This window comes from Manduca sexta, chromosome 15 (assembly GCF_014839805.1).
Source record: "Manduca sexta isolate Smith_Timp_Sample1 chromosome 15, JHU_Msex_v1.0, whole genome shotgun sequence".
Lineage (NCBI taxonomy): Eukaryota > Metazoa > Arthropoda > Insecta > Lepidoptera > Sphingidae > Manduca > Manduca sexta.
The window spans coordinates 11,472,047-11,481,646 of record NC_051129.1 but is presented as its reverse complement, the minus strand read 5'-3'; positions in this window follow the sequence as shown (position 1 = coordinate 11,481,646).

Sequence of the window (9,600 nt, the reverse complement as noted above, 5' to 3'; positions counted from 1 at the left end):
AAAACCTGTTTCCTAGGGTTTTCCGTGCAATCAACGGAACAGTGGAATCCCCTCATCTGCGCGCTTTCGTTGCGGCATTTCCATAGGCTGTGTTCACTGTCGCGTGCCGCGCACACCTTCCAGATAAACCTCAGTGCACACTACGCTTGCGCTAACGAATATGCCCAGTAACATGTTTTGTAGATTCATAATTAATCATTTGTTACAGTAATAATAATAATGAATTAGGTTACGTTAAAAAGCCAATTATGACGTGTGTTTAAAATGTTATATTGTAATATATGAAAGTTATATATACTTTCACGAAATTAGTGAACATAGTATGACTTCCTAGGCTCTATTTTTAGTTGAAAGCTAATATAAGTCAGTTCAAAATTTTCTACAAATGTTAATAAATTATCAAACGGACCCATCTTTTAGAAAGAATAAATTCAGCTTAAAGTTTCCAGTGACCTATGTAACAAAGACTTTATTAAACCATATATCATAAATACAGGTAAAATCAATACGGATAACCACACTAATTAAATAGTACTCGAAGCGAACCAAAACACCGGAAGCCGCTGTATCGCGTAACATCTACATTACGCAAATACCGTTTAACTGCGACACAAAAATGTGGGTACTTTGCTCATGTGAATATTTAGCACAACATTGCGTAAACTTCACCACGTTGTTTAACAATGAACGTCAGTACACATTGATACAATGTTTATTTACTTAAAATCAGATAACGCGGATTAAGCAATAACAACTTTGCTTTACTGCTTGTTATTCATCAAATTTAAACATTGTATTTATTTTTCCGTGTTTTCGACTGTATTGTCTCAATAAGCACGATATTTCTCTAAAATATGAAAGATAAAACAGTCTTTATTTGGTTTAATTAACTTTGAAATTATTATAAAGTACCTATTCATGTGTGGCTACGTCACGATGTTTAGAATATAATCGTTTAAATTATCAAGAAAACACTTATTAAGTGATACATCGCCTACGAGAATCCATATAACTCTATGTAGAGTCTGCAGGTATAATGTTGTGTCTATTCTTGTCACCAAACAGCAGTATCTTAGTACTTTCCTTACTCCTACTTTCCAATTTCAGTTGTTGATAAAATTAATAATTAATTTTAATATAATATTTACTTAGTACTTAACATTATAATAAATTCTGCGTGGCAACTAGGTGAGAAAACGAGCAAGTAGGTAACCACGCGAGCCACTAAAACTCTAATCAATATGTATGTATGATCATTAAGGAAATAACGTTCAGATCAACGACCGCAAACGTAAATATGAATGCAAATATTTAAAATACAATATATTAAAATTCCTGCTAATTATCTGAGTACAATTAATCCAGTAATAACTGTGGCACGCGCTCGTTGTTTTCCTTCTCGCGTTGGGATTTGTTTGACGTGTGGGTTTATTTACAATGAAATATGATTTATCATTGATCACTGCTTTAGATAGTTAATGGGCTTACGGGGAATTTGAGCCTGTAATAGACAAGTTTTTTTTAAAAATCTTTTTTTTCTTAGAGAAAAGCAAAGTTCGTTGACTACAAAGGTCTTAACTACCCATAACTACCTACATATTTAATTGGATTGGAAACTTTTGAAAGGAAATAGTATGTGCCTATGGTGCATTTATTACAACTCTGCCTACCTCTTCGCTGATAAGTTTTGTATTTTATTATTAGGTTTGTTATTAATAATATCCATATAATATTTTCTATGTTATCTGTACAACGAGGTTAATATATTTCCATGTTCATTGCTGGTATACACATTTAATTTAATTAAAGAAAAAATTAAAACAATTGTTTTTTTTTATGAAATCAACCAGCAGTAATACTTTTTGGCCCTATACGCGAGCATACTAAAGGTCCACGACAGTGATCAAATTTATAACTTTAACAAAAACATCACACTACAACTCTTCCATTGAAAAACTCAAAATTTAAATATATGTTGGTCTCGTAAATACACCATTACATTCCTGTAACTTTCACGATATCCCTCACTCGTGAGATAGACTATAGAACTACAAGCACTAATATAAGTTCATGTCTTTATGCCAGAAGGGATAAGTAGAGGCGCATCTAGTGCATCCACTCGCTAAGTTTACATCGCAAATCCCTTGGCTTCATCATTATCATCAGTATTTGGAAGTCACTGTTGCAGGTACACCTTCTTTAAAGATTTTCAGACCAGTGTCCAACGATTTCCTACAAGGCGACGACTTATCTTAATATTGGGCGCAAATTCAAATCTCAAGACATATAGACGTGTTTTTTTCCAAAAAAAAAAATCACTCGTTTGTCCGGTCGACGAATAAAATCTTACGGTTCATAGCCTCATGAGTCATTCGACCAGGCCTAAAGAAACATCTATTTTTGATCATATAATCAAAACTTATATTTACCCCTACAAAAACAAATTCAGCGGATGTGTGTGTAATTTTGGAAAACCATAAAATAATACTTGAAATCATACACCGTATGATGCAAGAGTCCAGATTTTCGGTGATTCAATAGACGTGAGTGGTATTACCGATGGTGAGTCACTTAGCAAAGGATACGGCATGCGACTGCCGCGTGAAATTAAGAGAGTTCACTTGTGGCGACTTTTCCGCATACTTTGGAATGTGTTTGTCAAATTAATTACTCCTCAAAGGATCATAGTGAAAAACCCATTGTGACTTGTTCCGATGAATGGCGTTCTAAATCTTGAAAGGTTTGTATAGCGTAAGCAAAGACAATCGCTACATATACATTACTATAGGGACATTATTTAAATATACCTATGTATACATGATTTTTGTTAATATAATATTGTTGATATGAAATTAAATGAAAATAATTTAAAAACGATCAGTTTAAAGCAGTCTCCACCAGAGAAGAACGGGCAAGAAACTCTAGTGTTGCTGTTTTCAAAATTAGTTAAAAGGTAGTATTAGTATTAAGTAAGAACAGGATGTAATACAACAAAGTAACATTTAGTTTCCTATGTTAATACGTATTTATGTAGTATAATAGCATGTCCTCTGTTATTTGTTCTAATTCAGGCTATTGATATCACTTAGTCGTTTGTAGTTCTCCGATACGGAATGCTTACGGTATGAAGTCTGTTTATACATAATGTAGGGAGTGTAAAATAAATAACTTTGAATAGAAAAATTACCGTGATCGTCAAGAGATGCGAAATCTCACTGAATGACATATTTGTACTACATTGGACTACATTAGATGACATATTATCGATTTTATGAGTAACTTAATGATAAAATGGGCAAGCTGTTTGTCTGATGAAATTATTCACACCATTCAAACTGTAAATTAATAATATAATAATTATACTGGCCACATTGTCCTTCGAAGCGAATATAGTATAAATGGAAAATTTATACTTATCAGAAATTTTTTAGGACAATATTACAATGTGCTACAAAATGCTTTGAATTATATTTTAATTTTAAAGAGTTAGGCTAAATAATGACGTCGTTGATAGTGCAATGCCACATAAAAGACATAAAATAAAGGTATGTACTATTATCAATCAAATAAAGTTAAAGTCCGTGGGCACACGTACTCCGTACGCAATCAGAAAAACTATTGTAATAATTGATAAACGTTACACATATAAATATTATATTGCAGAGATTTTGTTAATTATCACTATAACTATATACGGATGACGTGTATAAGTGACTGCAAAAGTCTATGTACTATATAAATGATTGGTTTAATTTAGTGTCAATAATAATTCGGCTTTATTCGGCGGTATTTACCTGCGCAAGTTACGCAGCATTGCACTATCCTCGACTATATGTAGAATCAAACGAGAGAAATAGTCATTAGTCCACCTTTAAATGTGTCTATCGTACTAGTATAGACAAGTCACTGTCGCAGGGGCACTGGAGCAGCGAGGGTCGAGTGCTTGCGAATAACTGTGCCGGTTGTTAATTGAAGGAGAGCGCGGCCAAGTGTAATGGCTGGATTTATTGGATCTATTATAAAGTAATGAACTTGAATTCATGAGATATATGTGCGTATACAGCAAACCAGGCTAGTTTTTGGATGTATTGTTATGACAAGCTATGACTTATGCTAGCAAACAAGCAGGACCTTATTCTCTATATCAGTGTAAACTCATAACACACCGCGTTACGTTATCTTTGTTAAATTTGCGTGGAACGGTATTCTGTATGTCAATTTTAATTATCATAAACGCGATAATGTGCTTTACGCGTTTGTTACGAACTGTTTAAAAAAACGGACGTCATAGGCAATCAGGCCCAAGGATTACGTGCTGTTGTGAGACCTCTAGTGAGTAACATATTAAGATTAATTAAAATTATTCTGTCCTTCCTGACTCTACAACATTATCACACAAACTCTAATGCTAATTACTGTACAGTGAAAGATAGGACTTAATTTTATTTTCGTGCACCATTATTATCAAAAAAGCGGCGATAGCCTAGTTGGGTGTGGAACGGACGGCCGAGACGAATGTCCGCAGGTACATATCCTAAGCGCGCAAACCTTTGACTTTTCTAAAATTATGTGTGTATTCTTTGTGAATATCGTTTGCTTTAACGGTGAAGGAAAACATCGTGAGGAAACTGGCATACCTGAGAAGTTCTTTCTAGGAATATTAAGGGTGTGTGAAGCCTACCAATCCGCACTAGGCTGGCGTGGTGGACTAAGGCCTAATCCCTCGCAGTAGAAGAGGCCCGTGCCCAGCGGTGGGACAGTATATAATACAGGGCTGATGCTATTATACGATCTTTATAATTCCTCCACTGCTGACCAACGCCTCCCAACTCCATGGTAAACATTTCACCCATAAGCCACTCCGTTGCTTCGCTAAATTAAATACAGTTATTTTACGTGGAGAGTACCGGTGGAGGGTAACAAATGGACGTATTTTCCGTCGATTTCGCGGTCTGGTGGTCGGCACATTGTTTCAGGGCATCTGAAGCCGCTGATCGATTGTAACGAGCGGGGCTTTGGTTTGGGTTTCGCCGCCACGTCGGTCACGGTATATTTTAAATCGTATGAAAAATTGTCATTGTTAGTGTTACGCTGTTTGACGGGGTCATCTGGCTTGGTATTGACATTTAACGATGGTTTATTTACAGTTTATTACAAACTTTTTAAAGTAATCGCATTTTGTCTGACTAATAACTTGTCATTTAAATATTTTCTTACAATCCAAAGTTATGTAATTTGTTCATTTCTGTATTTTTTATTTGTTATTCTGGAAAGTTTTTTTTTCGAAAACTAGAATTTTACAGCATAAAATACCATTGTGAATTTTTTTTAAACAAACAGTAGCCCATGTGACGAGACATGATTTAATCTATATAATTATGAAAATCCATTCTATTTAATAAAGGAGTATGTGCATTTATCGATAGTAAATATTAAGGTCTCACAAACTTTATGATTCATAACATTACGTGGAGGATTCGTAGTATATTACTGATATTATCTTTAAGCTCTAAAGGTTTCTTGAAATAGTATACGTAATACGACTTATCTCTCCTGCGTTGGCGGACACGAATCTAGAAAAATAAAATGCAAAATTTCCAAATTTTACATGCGTCAACACATAATCATTTCTTCTTAATTTGAAATAAACACAAGGTCCAATAAGCTCAGAGTCTTAAATCATGCACCTGTCACTCACAAGTATTTCACAAGATTGCAGTATGCACCCTGAACACAATATAACATTTTCCTCAAAGCCTAATCACAAAGTAAGATCCAAGTTCCTGGGAGCGTCGGATTCGATTCCTGGACACAGTTTGATTAACGTCCGATGTCCATTTTCGGGGAAATTAGTTTCAGTGGAACAGAATTGCAAACCCTTTTTGATGCCTCCGCCCTATAGTGTTTGGGGAAAGGTGACATGACGGGCGTATAGTGGATGAGACAGGGTATTTGTAAAAACAAATCAAGCAATGGTCCAATAATGTGAATATAATCTTATTGTGTGTCAAAATCGTAGCGCGTGGCGCTCAATAGTCTCTGTCTACCCCTATGGGATGTGGACGTAATTGTATGTATGTAAGTTATGTTATTAAGTGAAGTCAAGTACTCATTTGATTGTATAATGACTAGCAAACACATGATTAAAAACTACAGCCTCGTCAAGTCACGTCAACAATCGTAAACCCCAAGGCACTGGTTGACATATTATATTTAAAAAATGTCAGTGGATTAACTAATTACTAGCCATTATATTTGTACATTTACAGTGTTCATTATTACTAGTTGAAAAAATCTACCAGCTATTTAGAAAGATTGATTGACATATTAGTTTCTTCGTGACTTTTTAAATTAGATCTGTAATATACTTCATACACCAGCCTATTTTGGAACTGGCTACGTTAACTAGACGAATCTGTTGTCTGTATGATAAATACAAAACTATGCCAACGAACAAGTCCACATGATCCTTTCGTAAAAGATATGCGAAAGAAGTGTAAGAGCGGGGTCCATTGTCGTTCAGCGGGCACCTCTGATGCTGTTCCCAGAAAACTGACTCACAACCCTTAGGGCCGACTATACAGCCCGCCCCGTGTTAATATTAATGGATTGCAAAAACAAACCCACTTCATTATTTGGGGATATTAATGTAGATTCCGAGAGAAAGTAATTCGGAATTAATTTCAGATTTTCTGGGAAGTTCATCTTTCCTTATTTTATGAGGAATGGTTTACTTATTATTTATATTATATATAGTGGGGCGTAATATATAAATAAATGATATTTGCAACACCTGTTGAATAATAGGTATTTGAAATGAATGATTTACGATTCCTTCGGTAATAAAACTTGAAACAATATACCTATATAACAGTGGCTATAAAATCTTTCAAACTAGAATACAGCACTTGTACACTGCTGCTAGGAAATAGGCAAAACTACCTAGGAATCTTTTACGCCACACAATATCACTTACTCATATCAAACGGTCTTAACTTTGTTATTTCAGTATATATTTCTTTCTACGTATACATTGCAAGGTTTAAACATTTAAAGCTACATAAACTTGCAAGCTTGTAATAACATTTGCTCACAATAACCTCGGTTCTCAGACATTCAATCAAGTTATTCAGTTAGCAACACTTCATTTCTATCGTTTATTGGCCTGCAAACAGTTTTTTCAAGTTCATGCTGTTGATGAAATAGCACTTAAAAGCTACATAATTTGTTTATTAAATACTAGACTTCGTTCGTGTCTTTTCTGGTCGGTATTATTTGGGAAGTTTTAATTCCTATTCCCAACAATGGGATTTTTAGTAAAAATTCCCTTAGGTCATTTTCAAAGGAATCGTCTATAAGTGTCTTGTTTTGATTTCAAGCAGTTGTTAATTTTACTTATAAATCTATTTATAAATTGTTATAAATAGCTTTTTTAACGGTAATGGAAACATCGTCAATAATCCCAGCGAGGGTACAGGGACCTTCCTCACGTAATCATCCTATAAATAAGTATTTATAATTAATATAATAATATGTAAAAACGCAAACGCAATTATTTCCAGAATTAATGATAATAGTTGTCGTTCTCGGTGACGTAGTTATATTACTATAAGACTGCAGTGCTGACATCTCGGGTTTGATCTCCGAGTTATTCAAGCCGGGAGGGAGTCAAATAGATAATTTACCGGATTAATTTTGTGATATAGACAATAAGTATACTGACTTAAGTAGACTGTCTCGATGGTGTAGTTGTACTGCATGCGCGGTACGGCAGCGCTTTGAGGTCCTGGGTTCGAATCCCGGGTCGGGCGAAGTTATATTGGGTTTTTCTACTCAATATCAGCTCGGAGTCAGGAATTTGTGCCCGATGTAGCGAAAGGCTCGCCCCTTTATCACATTATGGAAATATATAAATAAATAAATACACTCGGCAGAAAAGTGGGTGCAACAGATGCGCCTCTGCCCACCCCTTCAGACATAAAAGGCGTGAGTGTGTATGTGTTCTAGAATCTAGCAATACCCCCAATAATTGCAAATGTAATCACGGCTCGTGGTAACCGTCAGTTAATGTCAACAGTTTGTTTGTTCGCTAATCTGTGTGATTTCGCGCCTCGTTCGTGGGTGCGGCAATGATGAAACATCATGATCGACTGACGACCCGGACGGCGTCAGTTTACGAGTAAATAGGGAAAATGTTCGACAGTTGTCACCAGGGGCGGAGATTACGTGGGTCGGATCGTATACTGGGCAGAGGCCGTTCCATCTTTCCTTGATTGTTATTTCTTCACTTGATCTAGATGCTTTATGTAGTGGCGATTGGAGACTCCAAACGCAGGTCACTTAATGGTATATGAGCACCCTCACCTTTTACCGACAAAGTGCCCTTAGCGGTTTAAAGACAAATGTTTTTATTTGGTAAAAGATTTGTAGCCAACGTTGGCGACAATTGTAGAAAGTGGATCCTGTTAACATCACGCATTTCCTGTGAAAACATGAAAACTATTGGATGATGTTTTTTTTATGGCTTTGAATGACGAAATGAACTTGCCGTTCGCCTGATGGTAAGCGACACGACCGCCTATAAATAGTAGAAACATCATCCAACACCTTGAATTACAAAGTATTGTTTGATACTCCACTGCGCTCGCCATCCTGAGACATGAGATGTTAAGTCTTATTATGTTCAGTTCACACTGGCTGCAATGTCCTTTAAACCGGAACATAACAGTGACTACACACTGCCGCTTAGCGACAGACATAGACATTGCGGTGGTACCTACCCAGGCGGATTTTCACATATGAGAGAGCACTATTTAAATAATCCCGCGAGGGATATTTATACTACGCTAGCCGAGTTATTCATTTTTAAGAAAATATTCATCATCATCATCATAACGAAGTGGTACTAATTAATAGAATTACTAATGGACTTCATAACATGACAAGAAGGCAATTGACATCTGTAACAATCTCGGTTAGGAGAAATCATTCAGCACTTAATGATTCAATGTTCCAGGAACATTTGTTTGAGATCACTGATGAAGTCACGCGTGAGTCCAGGAGTAGGGTCGGGTGAACGACTGCCGCTCGAAGGATCCAATTACACCGTCTAGACCGCCCCTATGACTCACTAGTGTTATGGTTGTAGAAGGGGAATGTTCGATGAGATTGCCTTATTAAATTGGATATAACGTCTAGAGTTTATCGGCGATTTCGGAGTTTTAATATTGTTAGTTTTATACGACTTAAATTAAGTGAGTCGCTCGTATGGTATTACGGGCGAAAACAGTAGCAACACCATCTAAAACTTTAGATGGCTGACACTCCTTTTATATTAGTCTCACAATATCGAGTGATAAGTTAATATTTTTGCAAAATTATTTCTTATGTTTGCGCAAATGTAAAACCGCGATCTATAAATAGATAAATCTGTAAATAGTTTTATTTCAATTTTATTTTTCATTTTTCTGCAAATTGAATAGGAACATGTAAGTTGCATATTGTTCAGATTAACTCTAGCTGTTCCGATATTTAACGGAGAAATGGGTTTCGGAACATTAACGTCATTTAGACAAACTTTACCTTAATATTAATCGAAAG